This window comes from Balaenoptera physalus, assembly GCF_965194825.1.
Source record: "Balaenoptera physalus genome assembly, chromosome: X".
Classification (NCBI taxonomy): Eukaryota; Metazoa; Chordata; class Mammalia; order Artiodactyla; family Balaenopteridae; genus Balaenoptera; species Balaenoptera physalus.
In genome coordinates, this window is record NC_138903.1 from 44345528 (window position 1) to 44360588 (window position 15061).

Genomic DNA, 15061 nt, shown 5'->3' on the forward strand with positions numbered 1-15061 from the left:
ATTGAAAGGATTGCTGTGGAGTTTGCATGGAAATATAAGGCATAGTATATGCCCAGCAGAGTCTTACTATACAATTGGGAAGAAAATGTAATATAGTTTAATATCCTTTAAGTACCAGAGTAATGGTTCAGGCTCACTTTGGAGTGACAGACCAGGGGAATGTGGTAGACATGGTATATTTGAACATCAGCAAAGCATGAAAATGTCATCTTATGGAAATGATGCAAAATAGTAAATTAGATAAAAGTAGAATTTGAGTAAATCTTAAATAAGTAAAATTGATCACAAAGATTGCTGATCATTACCAAGCAAGAAAGAGATTTCTAGTAGACTGCCAGTGGACTTTGTTCTGATCAATATTTTTATAAGTGATGTAGATGAGAACAGAGAAGATCATCTCATCAAATTCACAGATGGCATGAAACTGGGAGTAGGAATAGGAAATAAATGGATAACAGATAAAATATCTCTAGCAGCTGGAATGATGAACTGAATCTTTTTTTAAAAAAGCTTTTGTTATTATTTTTATTGCACAAAATTCCCATTTATTATAGCAAAGTAAGAAATTATAATTACTTATGATCCCACAACCTACAAACAGTGTTAACATTTGTGTGTGTTTATTATCCACTGCTTTTTTTTTTAACATCTTTATTGGAGTATAATTGCTTTACGTTGTTGTGTTAGTTGCTGCTGTATAACAAAGTGAATCAGCTATATGTATACATATATCCCCATATCCCCTCCCTCTTGCGTCTCCCTCCCACCCTCCCTATCCCACCCCTCTAGGTGGTCACAAAGCATCGAGCTGATCTCCCTGTGCAATGCAGCTGCTTCCCACTAGTTATCTGTTTTACATTTGGTAGTGTATATATGTCAATGCCGCTCTCTCACTTCGTCTCAGCTTACCCTTCCCCCTCCCCGTGTCCTCAAGTCCATTCTCTACGTCTGCATCTTTATTCCTGTCCTGCCCCTAGGTTCTTCAGGACCTTTTTTTTTTTTAAGATTCCATATATATGTGTTAGCATACGGTATTTGTTTTTCTCTTTTTGACCTTTGTAACATTTTGGGATTGACTTTTATCACTCACCATAATTCCCTTGAGATCTGTCCAAGTTGTGTGTATCAATAGTTCATTCCTTTTTATTGCTGAGTAGTATTCCATGGTATGGATGTACCAAGGTTTGTTTAACCCTTCACCCATTGAAGGCCATTTGGGTTGTTTCCAGTTTCTGAGACTGTGAAAAGAACATCTATAAGCATTAATTTACAGGGTTTTATGTGAATATAAGTTTTCATTCCTAACATCAATACCCAGGAGTGGGATTGCTGTGTCATATGATAAATGTATGTTTAACTTAATGAGAAAATGCTACAGAGTGACTGTATCATCTTGCACTCTCACCTGCAATGTATGAGAGTTCTAGTTGCTCTGCATTCCTGGTCAGCACTGGGTATTGTTTTTTTTTTTTTTTTTTAAACTTTAACCATATAGATGTGTGGAGGAATCTCACCATAGTTCTAATTTGCATTTGCCAATGATGTTGAACATCATACTTGTCATCTGTATATCCTCTTTGATGAAGTGTCTGTGTCTTTTGCCCAGTTTTAAATTGGGTAGTTTATTTTCTTTGTGTCAAGTTATGAGAGTTCTTTACATGCTCTGGATACAAATCCTTTGTTGGATGTGTGATTTACAAATATATCCTACCAGTCTGTAGTCTTTTGATTCTCTTATCTGTGCCTTTCACAGAGCAAAAATTTCTAATTTTGATAGTCCAGTTTTTCAATGTTTTCTTTATGGATTGCAATTTTTGTGTCATGTCTAAGAACTCTGCTTAAACCTAGGTCATGAATATTTTCTCCCATATTTTATCTAAAAGTTTTATAGCTTTAACATTAAATCTATAATCCACTTTGAGTTAATTTTTGTATAAGGTATACAGGTTTTGAAGTCAAGTTTCATTGTTTTGTTCTAATACCATTTGTGGAAAAATATACTTTCTCCACTAAATTGCTTTTGCACCTTTGCCAAAAATCTGTTTGCCTTATTTGTATGGGTCTATTTCTATACTTATTTTTATATGCTGTTTCATTGATCTGTGTCTATCCCTTTGCCAATATCGCAGCCTTTATTTCTATAGTTTTATAGTAAGTCTTAAAACGAGGTAACATGATTCTTCCAACTCTATTCTGTCTTTTTTTTCAAAATTGTTTTAGCTATTCTAGTGTCTTAGCCTTTCTAGACAAATTTTAGAATCAGTTTGTCTATATCTACTAAAAAATCCTGCTGAGGGTTTGATTGGAATTGAATTACATCTTGTGCAGAAAAGAGTTAACATAACAGGCATGATGCTGCTAGCCTTAGAAAGGCCTGTTTGCAAGGTTGCCCTTTGGCTGGCATCTGGGAACTTGATTGGTAAGCAGTTCCCTACACTGCTGTAAAATTCTCCCCTAATGATAACTGTGCCTAAACTCTTTGTGCAAACAATATGGTTTATTCTGAACACCTGCTTTCCTTCTGTGAGTCTGGAATTTTGGTCCATGTTAGGCAGAGTGTTTATGTGACCAGCTCCCAGTAAAATGTTAGGCACTGAGTCATTAATGAGCTTCCCTGTTACACAACACTTTACACGTATTGTTCCATCTTATTGCTAGAGGAATTAACTGCATCCTGAGAGACTCTGCGGGAATAGGGCTCTTGGAAGCTGGCTTCTGGTTTTCACCAATTTTTGCCCATGCTCCTTTTCTCTTTGCTTTGTATATTTTGCTATAATAAATCATAGCCATGAGTGTGACTATGTGCTGAGTCCTGTGAGTCATCCTAGGAATCACTGTACCTGGGGGTGGCCTTGGGGACCCCCAATACACATCTATAGGTGAATTTGAATAGAATCAACACTTTTTTCTATGTTGAATCTTCCAACCCATGAACCATGAATGTAGTATGTCTCTCATGTATTTAGATTTTCTTTGATTTTTAAAAAAAATACAGATCCTGTACATGTTTTGTTAGATTTATACCAAAATATTTTCTTTTCTTGTAGCTATTGTAAATGGTATTTAAAAAAATTTTTGGTTTCCATTTGTACAGTGCCAATATGAAATATTGATATTTGTGTGTTGACCTTGTATTCTATGATCTTGCTAAAACTCACTTATTAATTCTTAGGAGTTCTTTTTTTGGTAGATTTCTTGAAGTTATCTACATAGACAATTATGTCATTTGCAAATGGAGACAGTTTGACCCCTTTCCAGTCTGCATACTTTTAGCTTCATTTTTGTGTTTTATTGCACTGTGCAGGACTTCATTATGATGTTGATAGGATCAGTAAGAGTGGACAGCCTTGCCTTGTCCCTGATCTTTGGAATAAAGCAGTTAATCTTTCACCATTAGTATGATCTTAACTGTAGAGTTTTTGTCGCTACCTTTGATCAGGTTGAGAAGTTTACTTTCCATTCTTAGTTTGGCGATATATATTTATCATGACAATGTTAAATTTGTCAAATGCTTTTTTCCTGCATCTATTGATAAGTTTATTTTTTTGGCTTTAACCTATTGATGTGGTGGATTACATTGATTTTTAAATACTGAAGCAGGCTCATATTCCTGGGATAAACTCCACTCGTTCTGGCATATTATCCTTATATATTGCAAATCTTATTTGCTAATATTTTGTTGAGGATTTTTGTGTCTATATTTATGATGGATATTGTTCTGTAGTGTTCTTTTTTAAAATATTTTTGTACTATCTTTTTCTGGTTTTGGTATGAGAATGATAGTGGCTTTTTAAAATAATTTGGGAAAACAGGGACACCTGCTGCACCGTCCTCCTCCCGGGGGGTGCCTTCTCCTTCCAATACGACTGTCCACTCCATTTCACTGGCTGGTTCTCTGAACTAGCCGTGTGGCTGACAGGGTCTTGGTACTCCGGCCTGGTGTCAGGCCTGAGCCTCTGAGGTGGAAGAGCCGAGTTCAGGACAATGGACCACCAGAGACCTCCTGGCCCCACATAATATCAGTCGGCGAGAGCTCTCCCAGAGATCTCTGTCTCAAAGCTTGTGCCACCCAATGGCCAACAAGCTCCAGTACTGGATGCCCCATGCCAAACAACTAGCAAGACAGGAACACAACACCACCCATTAGCAGAGAGGCTGCCTAAAATCATACTAAGTTCACAGACACCCCAAAATACACCACTAGACATGGCCCAGCCCACCAGAAAGACAAGATCCAGCCTCATCCACCAGAACACAGGCACCAGTCCCCTCCACCAGGAAGCCTACACAACCCACTGAAACAACCTTAGCCACTGGGGGCAGACACCAAAAACAATGGGAACTACAAACCTGCAGCCTGCAGAAAGGAGACCCCAAACACAATAGGTTAAACAAAATGAGAAGACAGAGAAATATGCAGCAGATGAAGGAGCAAGGTAAAAACCCACCAGACCAAACAAATGAAGAGGAAATAGGCAGTCTACCTGAAAAAGAATTCAGAGTAATGATAGTAAAGATGATCTAAAATCTTGGAAATAGAATGGAGAAAATACAAGAAACATTTAACAAGGACCTAGAAGAACTAAAGAGCAAACAATGATGAACAACAAAATAAATGAAATTAAAAATTCTCTAGAAGGAATCAATAGCAGAATAACTGAGGCAGAAGAACGGATAAGTGACCTGGAAGATAAAATAGAGGAAATAACTACAGCAGAGCAGAATAAAGAAAAAAGAATGAAAAGAATTGAGGACAGTCTCAGAGACCTCTGGGACAACATTAAATGCACCAACATTTGAATTATAGGGGTCCCAGAAGAAGAAGAGAAAAAAGAAAGGGACTGAGAAAATATTTGAAGAGATTATAGTTGAAAACTTCCCTAACATGGGAAAAGAAATAGTCAATCACGTCTAGGAAGCGCAGAGAGTCCCATACAGGATAAATCGAAGGAGAGACATGCCAAGACACATATTAATAAAACTAGCAAAAATTAAATACAAAATAAAAATATTAAAAGCAGCAAGGGAAAAGCAAAAAATAATATACAAGGGAATCCCCATAAGGTTAACAGCTGATCTTTCAGCAGAAACTCTGCAAGCCAGAAAGGAGTGGCAGGACATATTAAAAGTGATGAAAGGGAAAAACCTACAACCAAGATTACTCTACCCAGCAAGGATCTCATTCAGATTCGACAGAGAAATTAAAATCTTTACAGACAAGCAAAAGCTAAGATAATTCAGCACCACCAAACCAGCTTTACAACAAATGCTAAAGGAACTTCTTTAGGCAGGAAACACAAGAGAAGGAAAAGACCTACAATAACAAACCTGAAATAATTAAGAAAATGGTAATAGGAACATACATATTGATAACTACCTTAAAGGTAAATGGATTAAATGCTCCAACCAAAAGACATAGACTGGCTGAATGGATACAAAAACAAGACCCATATGTAGGCTGTCTACAAGAGACCCACTTCAGACCTAGGGATAGATACAGACTGAAAGTGAGGGGATGGAAAAAGATATTCCATGCAACTGGAAATCAAAAGAAAGCTGGAGCAGCAATTCTCATATCAGACAAAATAGACTTTAAAACAAAGACTATTACAAGAGACAAAGAAGGACACTACATAATGATCAAGGGATCAATCCAAGAAGAAGAATTGTAAATATTTATGCACCCAGCATAGGAGCACCTCAATACATAAGGCAAATGCTAACAGCCATAAAAGGGGAAATCGACAGTAACACAATGATAGTACGGGACTTTAACACCCCAGTTTCACCAGTGGACAGATCATCCAAAATGAAAATAAATAAGGAAACACAAGCTTTAAATTATACACTAAAGAAGATGGACTTAATTGATATTTATAGGACATTCCATCCAAAAACAACAGAATACTCTTTCTTCTCAGGTGCTCATGGAACATTCTCCAGGATAGATCCAAGCAATACAATGGTGGAGAGACAGTCTATTCAACAAATGGTGCTGGGAAAACTGGACAGCTATATGTGAAGGAATAAAATTAGAACACTCCCTAACACGGTATACAAAAATAAACTCAAAAGGTATTAAAGACCTAAATGTAAGGCCAGACACTATAAAACTCTTAATGGAAAACATAGGCAGAACACTCTATGACATAAATCACAGCAAGATCCTTTATGACCCACCCCCTAGAGAAATGGAAATAAAAACAAAAATAAACAAATGGGACCTAATGAAACTTAAAAGCTTCTGCACAGCAAAAGAAATCATAAAGAAGACGAAAAGACAACCCTCAGAATAGGAGAAAATATTTGCAAATGAAGCAACTGACAAAGGATTAATCTCCAAAATATACAAGCAGCTCATGCAGCTCAATATCAAAAAAACGAACAACACAATCCAAAAATGCGCAGAAGACCTAAACAGACATTTCTCCAAAGAAGTTATACAGTTTGCGAGCAAACACATGAAAGAATGCTCAACATCACTAATCATTAGAGAAATACAAATCAAAACTACAGTGAGATATCACCTCACACTGGTAAGAATGGCCATCATCAAAAAATCTACAAACAATAAATGCTGGAGAGGGTGTGGAGAAAAGGGAACCCTCTTGCAGTGTTGGTGGGAATGTAAATTGATACAGCCACTATGGAGAACAGTATGCAGGTTCCATAAAAAACTAAAAATAGAACTCCGTATGACCCAGCAATCCCACTACTGGGCATATACCCTGAGGAAACCATAATTCAAAAAGAGTCAGCCATAAAAAGAAACGAAATTGAGTTATTTGTAGTGAGGTGGATGGACCTAGAGTCTGTCATACAGAGTGAAGTAAGTCAGAAAGAGCAAAACAAATACCGTATGCTAACACATATATATGGAATCTAAGGAAAAAAAAAAAAAGGTCATGAAGAACCTAGGGGTAAGACGGGAATAAAGACACAGACCTACTAGAGAATGGACTTGAGGATATGGGGAGGGGGAAGGGTAAGCTGTGACAAAGTGAGAGAGTGGCATGGACATATATACACTACCAAACGTTAAATAGATAGCTAATGGGAGGCAGCCACATAGCACAGGGAGATCAGCTCGGTGGTTTGTGACCATCTAGAGGGGTGGGATAGGGAGGGTGGGAGGGAGACGTGAGAGGGAAGAGATATGGGAACATATGTATATGTATGGCTGATTCACTTTGTTGTAAAGCAGAAACTGACACACCATTGTAAAGCAATTATACTCCAATAAAGATGTTAAAAAAAAAAAAGTCAGGTACCACAATGTTCATTGCAGCTCTATTTACAATAGCCAAGACATGGAAGCAACCTAAGTGTCCATTGACAGATGAATGGATAAAGAAGTTGTGGCACTTATATACAGTGGAATATTACTCAGCCTTAAAAAGAAATGAAATTGAGTTGTTTGTAGTGAGATGGATGGACCTAGAGTCTGTCATACAGAGTGAAGTAAGTCAGAAAGAGAAAAACAAATACCATATGCTAAAACATATATATGGAATCTAAAAAAAAAAAAAAGGTTCTGAAGAACCTAGGGACAGGACAGGAATAAAGATGCAGCCGTAGAGAATGGACTTGAGGACATGGGGAGCGGGAAGGGTAAGCTGGGATGCAGTGAGAGAATAGCATTGACATATATACACTACCAAATGTAAAATAGATAGCTAGTGGGAAGCAGCTGCATTCCAGAGGGAGATCAGCTTGGTGCTTTGTGACCACCTAGATGGGTGGGATAGGGAGATTGGTAGGTTGATGTAAGAGGGAGGGGATATGGGGATATATCTATACATATAGCTGATTCACTTTGTTATACAGCAGAAAGTAACACAACATTGTAAAGCAATTATACTCCCATAAAGATGTTAAAAATATAATTTGGGAAGTATTCCCTTCTCTTCTCTTTTCTGGAAGAGATGTGTAGAATTGATGTTATTTATTTAAATGTTTGGTAGAATTTGCAAATGAATCCATCTGGGCCTGAAGTTTTTTCTTTTCTCTGAAGAATTTTATCTAAGAATATAATTTCTTTAATAGTTATGAGATTATTCAAGTTATCTATTCATGTCAGATGACATTTGGAAGTTTGTGGTTTTCAAAGAATTGGTCCTTTCATTTAAGTTGTTGTATTTATGTTCATAGCATTTCCTCATTATGCTGTCTTTCATTCTTGATATTTGGTAATCTGTGTCTTCTCTCTTTTTGTTTATCAGTCTTTCTAGGAGTTTATCATTTTTATTGATATTTGCAAAGAACCAGGTTTTCCTTTCATTTGTTTTCTCTGTTTTTCTGTTTTTAGTTTTATTGATATCTACTCTAATTTTTATCGTTTCCTTTTTCTTGCTTTGGGTTTAATTTGCTCTTCTTTTCATAGTTTGAGGTGGAAGATTAGATTATTGACTTCAGACTTTTCTTCTTTCCTTTTTAAAAAAATTTTTTTAGTTTTTTTTATTTTTTCACACACACACACACACACACACACACACACTGTATTTTATTTTTACAAGAGATAAATAAACTGACACCAAGCATTATAAATGGATGACCACAACAAAAGCAACAATGATTGCAATTACCAAACACGAAACACACTCATACTATGTCATATTATTGACATTCAGTTCAGTAATCCTCCACTGTAAGAGCTCCTTTACTTTGCAGTGCAAATTGATTTGTATATTTTTTGCCTCTAAGTCCTTGTGGAATTTTTTTTTTATTCAAACAGAAAGTCACAAAAATTATAATCATCCTCATCACTTCACTCAGTCCCATGTAATTAATTTTTTTTTCATCTTCATCTTTTGTTAGCACTTTTATGAATTCATCACTTTTCCATTAGAGTTCTGAAAATGCTTATTCATTCAGTTCAGCAGTATAGTCAGTTACCAGAAACCTGTACTTGTCAGAGTCTTTTCCATGAATTCCTTGAAGATGAAACCCTTTTATAGGAACATTTTTGCAACAGCATCAGAGTACACCCAGAACTGTCTGTAAATGACAAATGACTTAAAAATGACCACGGTTAAAGATTTGATGAAAGTTCATAATAATGGAATTGACAAGGAAATTTAGTTATTTCTGAGATATACATTTTAAAGTAATAACTAGAATTATGACTTATAACATTGTACCAGAACATATAAGATTTTTAGAAATTTCATGTAATGTCTGAAACATTTATATTAACATATTTCCATACAAATAACCCAAAGAAAGTTTAGTATTAGTTGTTTTTTTTGTTGGTTTGTTTGATGTTTTATAGTGCAAGTTCTTATTAGTCATCAATTGTATACAATCAGTATACACATGTACACATGTACACAATCAGTATACACATGTCAATCCCAATCGCCCAATTCAGCACTCCACCATCCCCAACCCACCGCGGTTTTCCCCCCTTGGTGTCCATACGTTTGTTCTCTACATCTGTGTCTCAAGTTCTGACCTGCAAACCGGTTCATCTGTACCATTTTTCTAGGCTCCACATATATGCGTTAATATATATTTGTTTTTCTCTCTCTGACTTCACTCTGTATGACAGTCTCTAGATCCATCCATGTTTCAACAAATGACTCAATTTCATTCCTTTTTATGGCTGAGTAAGATTCCATTGTATATGTGTACCACAACTTCTTTATCCATTCATCTGTCGATGGGCATTTAGGTTGCTTCCATGACCTGGCTATTGTAAATAGTGCTGCAATGAACATTGGGGTGCATGTGTCTTTTTGAATTATGGTTTTCTCTGGGTATATGCCCATAGTGGGATTGCTGGGTCATATGGTAATTCTGTTTTTAGTTTTTTAAGGAACCTCAATATTGTTCTCCATAGTGGCTGTATCAATTTACATTCCCACCAACAGTGCAAGAGGGTTCCCTTTTCTCCACACCCTCTCCAGCATTTGTTGTTTGTAGATTTTCTGATGATGCCCATTCTAACTGGTGTGAGGTGACACCTCAGTGTAGTTTTGATTTGCGTTTCTCTAATAATTAGTGATGTTGAGCAGCTTTTCATGTGCTTCCTGGCCATCTGTATGTCTTCTTTGGAGAAATGTCTATTTAGGTCTTCTGCCCATTTTTGGATTGGGGTGTTTGTTTCTTTAATGTTGAGCTGCATGAGCTGTTTATATAGTTTGGAGATTAATCCTTTGTCCGTTGATTCGTTTGCAAATATTTTCTCCCATTCTGAGGGTTGTCTTTTCGTCTTGTTTATGGTTTCCTTTGCTGTGCAAAAGCTTTTAAGTTTCATTAGGTCCCATTGGTTTATTTTTGTTTTTATTTCCATTACTCTAGGAGGTGGATCAAAAAAGATCTTGCTGTGATTTATGTCAAAGAGTGTTCTTCCTATATATTCCTCTAAGAGTTTTACAGTGTCCAGTCTTACATTTAGGTCTCGAATCCGTTTTGAGTTTATTTTTGTGTATGGTGTTAAGGAGTGTTCTAATTTCATTCTTTTACATGTAGCTGTCCAGTTTTCCCGGCACAACCTATTGAAGAGACTGTCATTTCTCCATTGTATATCTTTGCCTCCTTTGTCATAGATTAGTTGACTGTACGAGCGTAGGTTAATCTCTGGGCTTTCTATCTTGTTCTGTTGATCTATGTTTCTGTTTTTGTGCCAGTACCATATTGTCTTGATTACTGTAGCTTTGTAGTATAGTCGTATAGTCTGAAGTCAGGGCGTCTGATTCCTCCAGCTCCGTTTTTTTCCCTCAAGACTGCTTTGGCTATTAGGGGTCTTTTGTGTCTCCATACAAATTTTAAGATGATTTGTTCTAGTTCCGTAAAAAATGCCATTGGTAATTTGATAACGATTACATTGAATCTGTAGTTTGCTTTGGGGAGTATAGTCATTTTCACAATATTGATTCTTCCAATCCAAGAACATTGTATATCTCTCCATCAGTTGATACCATCTTTAATTTCTTTCATCAGTGTCTTATAGTTTTCTGCATACAGGTCTTTTGTCTCCCTAGGTAGGTTTATTCCTAGGTATTTTATTCTTTTTGTTGCAATGGTAAATGGGAGTGTTTCCATAATTTCTGTTTCAGATTTTTCATCATTAGTGTATAGGAATGCAAGAGATTTCTGTGCATTAATTTTGTATCCTGCAACTTTACCAAATTCATTGATTAGCTCTAGTAGTTTTCTGGTGGCAGTTTTAGGATTCTCTGTATAGTGTCATGTCATCTGCAAACAGTGACAGTTTTACTTCTTCCTTTCCAATTTGTATTCCTTTTATTTCTTTTTCTTCTCTGATTGCCGTGGCTAGGACTTCCAAAACTATGTTGAATAATAGTGGTGAGAGTGGACATCCTTGTCTCATTCCTGATCTTAGGGGAAATGCTTTCAGTTTTTCACCACTGAGAATGATGTTTGCTGTTGGTTTGTCGTATATGGCCTTTATTATGTTGAGGCAGGTTCCCTCTATGCCCACTTTCCGGAGAGTTTTTATCATAAATGGGTGTTGAATTTTGTCAAAAGCTTTTTCTGCATCTATTGAGATGATCATATGCTTTTTATTCTTCAGTTTGTTAATATGGTGTATTACATTGATTGATTTGCATATATTGAAGAACCCTTTCATCCCTGGGATAAATCCCACTTGATCGTGGTGTATGATCCTTTTAATGTGTTGTTGGATTCTGTTTGCTAGTATTTTGTCGCGGATTTTTGCATCTATATTCATCAGTGATATTGGTCTGTAATTTTCTTTTTTTGTAGTGTCTTTGTCTGCTTTTGGTATCAGGGTGATGGTGGCCTCATAGAATGAGTTTGGGAGTCTTCCTTCTTCTGCAATTTTTTGGAAGAGTTTGAGAAGGATGGGTGTTAGCTCTTCTCTAAATGTTTGATAGAATTCACCTATGGAGCTATGTGGTCCTGGACTTTTGTTTTTTGGAAGATTTTTAATCTTTACTGTCTTCACATTACTTGTGATTGGTCTGTTCATATTTTCTGTTTCTTCCTGGTTCAGTCTTGGAAGGTTATACCTTTCTAAGAATTTGTCCATTTCTTCCAGGTTGTCATTTTATTGGCATAGAGTTGCTTGTAGTAGTCTCTTAGGATGCTTTGTATTTCTGCGGTGTCTGTTGTATCTTCTCCTTTTTCATTTCTAATTTTATTGATTTGCCTCCTCTCCCTCTTTTTCTTGATGGGTCTGGCTAATGGTTTATCAATTTTGTTTATCTTCTCAAAGAACCATCTTTTAGTTTTATTGACCTTTGCTATTGTTTTCTTTGTTTCTATTTCATTTATTTCTGCTCTGATCGTTATGATTTCTTTCCTTCTGCTAACTTTGGGTTTTGTTAGTTCTTCTTTCTCTAGTTCCTTTAGGTGTAAGGTTAGATTGGTTGTTTTGAGATTTTTCTTGTTTCTTGAGGTAGGCTTGTATAGCTATAAATTTCCCTCTTAGAACTGCTTTTGCTGCATCCCATAGGTTTTGGATCATTGTGTTTTCATTGTCATTTTTCTCTAGGTTTTTTTTGTTTTCCTCTTTGATTTCTTCAGTGATCTCTTGGTTATTTAGTAACGTATTGTTTAGCCTCCATGTATTTGTGTTTTTTACATTTTTTCCCTATAATTCATTTCTAATCTCATAGCGTCGTGGTCAGAAAAGATGCTTGATATGATTTCAATTTTCTTAAATTTACTGAGGCTTGATTTGTGACCCAAGATGTGATCTATCCTGGAGAATGTTCCATGCGCACTTGAGAAGAAAGTGTAATCTGCTGTTTTTGGATGGAATGTCCTATAAATATCAATTAAATCTATCTGGTCTATTGTGTCATTTAAAGCTTCTGTTTCCTTATTAATTTTCTGTTTGGAAGATCTGTCTATTGGTGTAAGTGAGGTGTTAAAGTCCCCCACTGTTATTGTGTTACTGTCAATTTCCTCTTTTATAGCTGTTAGCCGTTGCCTTATGTATTGAGGTGCTCCTATGTTGGGTGCATATATATTTATATATGTTATATCTTCTTCTTGGATTGATCCCTTGATCATTATGTAGTGTCCTTCCTTGTCTCTTGTAACATTCTTTATTTTAAAGTCTATTTTATCTGATATGAGTATAGCTACTCCAACTTTCTTTTGATTTCCATTTGCATGGAATATCTTTTTCCATCCCCTCACTTTCAGTCTGTATGTGTCCCTGGGTCTGAAGTGGCTCTCTTGTAGACAGCATATATATGGGTCTTGTTTTTGGATCCATTCAGCCAGTCTCTGTCTTTTGGTTGCAGCATTTAATCCATTCATGTTTAAGGTAATTATCGATATGTATGTTCCTGTGAATATTTTCTTAATTGTTTTGGGTTTGTTTTTGTAGGTCCTTTTCTTCTCTCGTGTTTCCCACTTAGAGCAGTTCCTTTAGCATTTGTTGTAGAGCTGGTTTGGTGGTGCTGAATTCTCTTAGCTTTTGCTTGTCTGTAAAGCTTTTGATTTCTCCATCGAATCTGAATGAGATCCTTGCCAGGTAGGGTAATGTTGCTTGTAGGTTCTTCCCTTTCATCACTTTAAGTATATCATGCCACTCCCTTCTGGCTTGTAGAGTTTCTGCTGAGCAATCAGCTGTTAACCTTATGGGAGTTCCCTTGTATGTTATTTGTCATTTTTCCCTTGCTGCTTTCAATAATTTTTCTTTTCCTTTAATTTTTGCCAATTTGATTACTATGTGTCTCGGTGTGTTTCTCCTTGGGTTTATCCTGTATGGGACTTGCTGTGCTTCCTGAACTTGGGTGGCTATTTCCTTTCCCATGTTAGGCAAGTTTTCGACTATAATCTCTTCAAATATTTTCTCGGGTCCTTTCTCTCTCTCTTCTCCTTCTGGGACCCCTATAATGTGAATGTTGTTGCGTTTAATGTTGTCCCAGAGGTCTCTTAGGCTGTCTTCATTTCTTTTCATTCTTTTTTCTTTATTCTCTTCCTCAGCAGTGAATTCCACCATTCTGTCTTCCAGGTCACTTATCCTTTCTTCTGCCTCAGTTATTCTGCTATTGATTCCTTCTAGTGTAGTTTTCATTTCAGTTATTGTATTCTTTTTCTCTGTTTGTTTGTTCTTTAATTCTCCTAGGTCTTTGTTAAACATTTCTTGCATCTTCTTGATCTTTGCCTCCATTATTTTTCCAAGGTCCTGGATCATCTTCTCTATCATTATTCTGAATTCTTTTTCTGGAAGGTTGCCTATCTCCCCTTCATTTTGTTGTTTTTCTGGGATTTTATCTTGTTCCTTCATCTGGTATATAGTCCTCTGCCTTTTCATCTTGTCTCTCTTTCTGTGAATGTGGTTTTTGTTCCAGAGGCTGCAGGATTGTAGTTCTTCTTGCTTCTGCTGTCTGCCCTCTGGTGGATGAGCCTTCTTTTCTAATATAAGCATTTAATGCTATAAATTTCTCCCTAAGCACTGCTTTAACAACTTGAATTATTTAGAAGTGTGTTGTTTAATTTCTAACTGTTTGGAGGTTTCACTATTATTTTTCTGTTATTGATTTCTAGTTTAATTCCACTGTGGTCAAAGAAAACACTTTGTATGATTTTAATTCTTTAAAAAATTTTTAGGTTTATCACCTAGGATATGGTCTGTCTTGGTGACATGTTCACTTGAGAAGAATGTGTATTCTGCTGCTGTTGGATGGAGTGAGTGTTCTATAAAATGTCAGATTCAGTTGGTTCATGTTGTTGTTAATTTCCTTATTATTTTTGTTATTTTTCTGTGCACTAATTCTGTTACTGAGAGAAGAGTACTGAAGTTTTCAAGTATAATAATGAATTTTTCTATTTCTCTTTTCAATTTTGTCATTTTTTTGCTTTGTGTATTTTGAAAATCTGTTGTTAGGAGCATATACATTTAGGATTGTCATGTCTTCTTCATAGTGCTTTGTGACTTGCTTTTTTTCTCATGTAACAATGCTCATGTAATTGCAAATATCTTTCCAGTTAAATTGACATATTTCTACATCAGTTTTGTCAACTGTATAGTTTTCTGTTCTTCAACTGTCATTATTTATCCACCCTCCTATTAATGGACATTTAGCTTATTTCCAGATTTTGCTCTTAAAAT

General features: G+C 36.1%; 1 protein-coding gene across 3 annotated transcripts in view; it reads left to right on the top strand.

Moving 5' to 3' along the window:
- Positions 1–15061, top strand: part of CCNB3 (cyclin B3) — a 65415-nt gene that overhangs the window by 23937 nt on the left and 26417 nt on the right. The window lies entirely within an intron of this gene.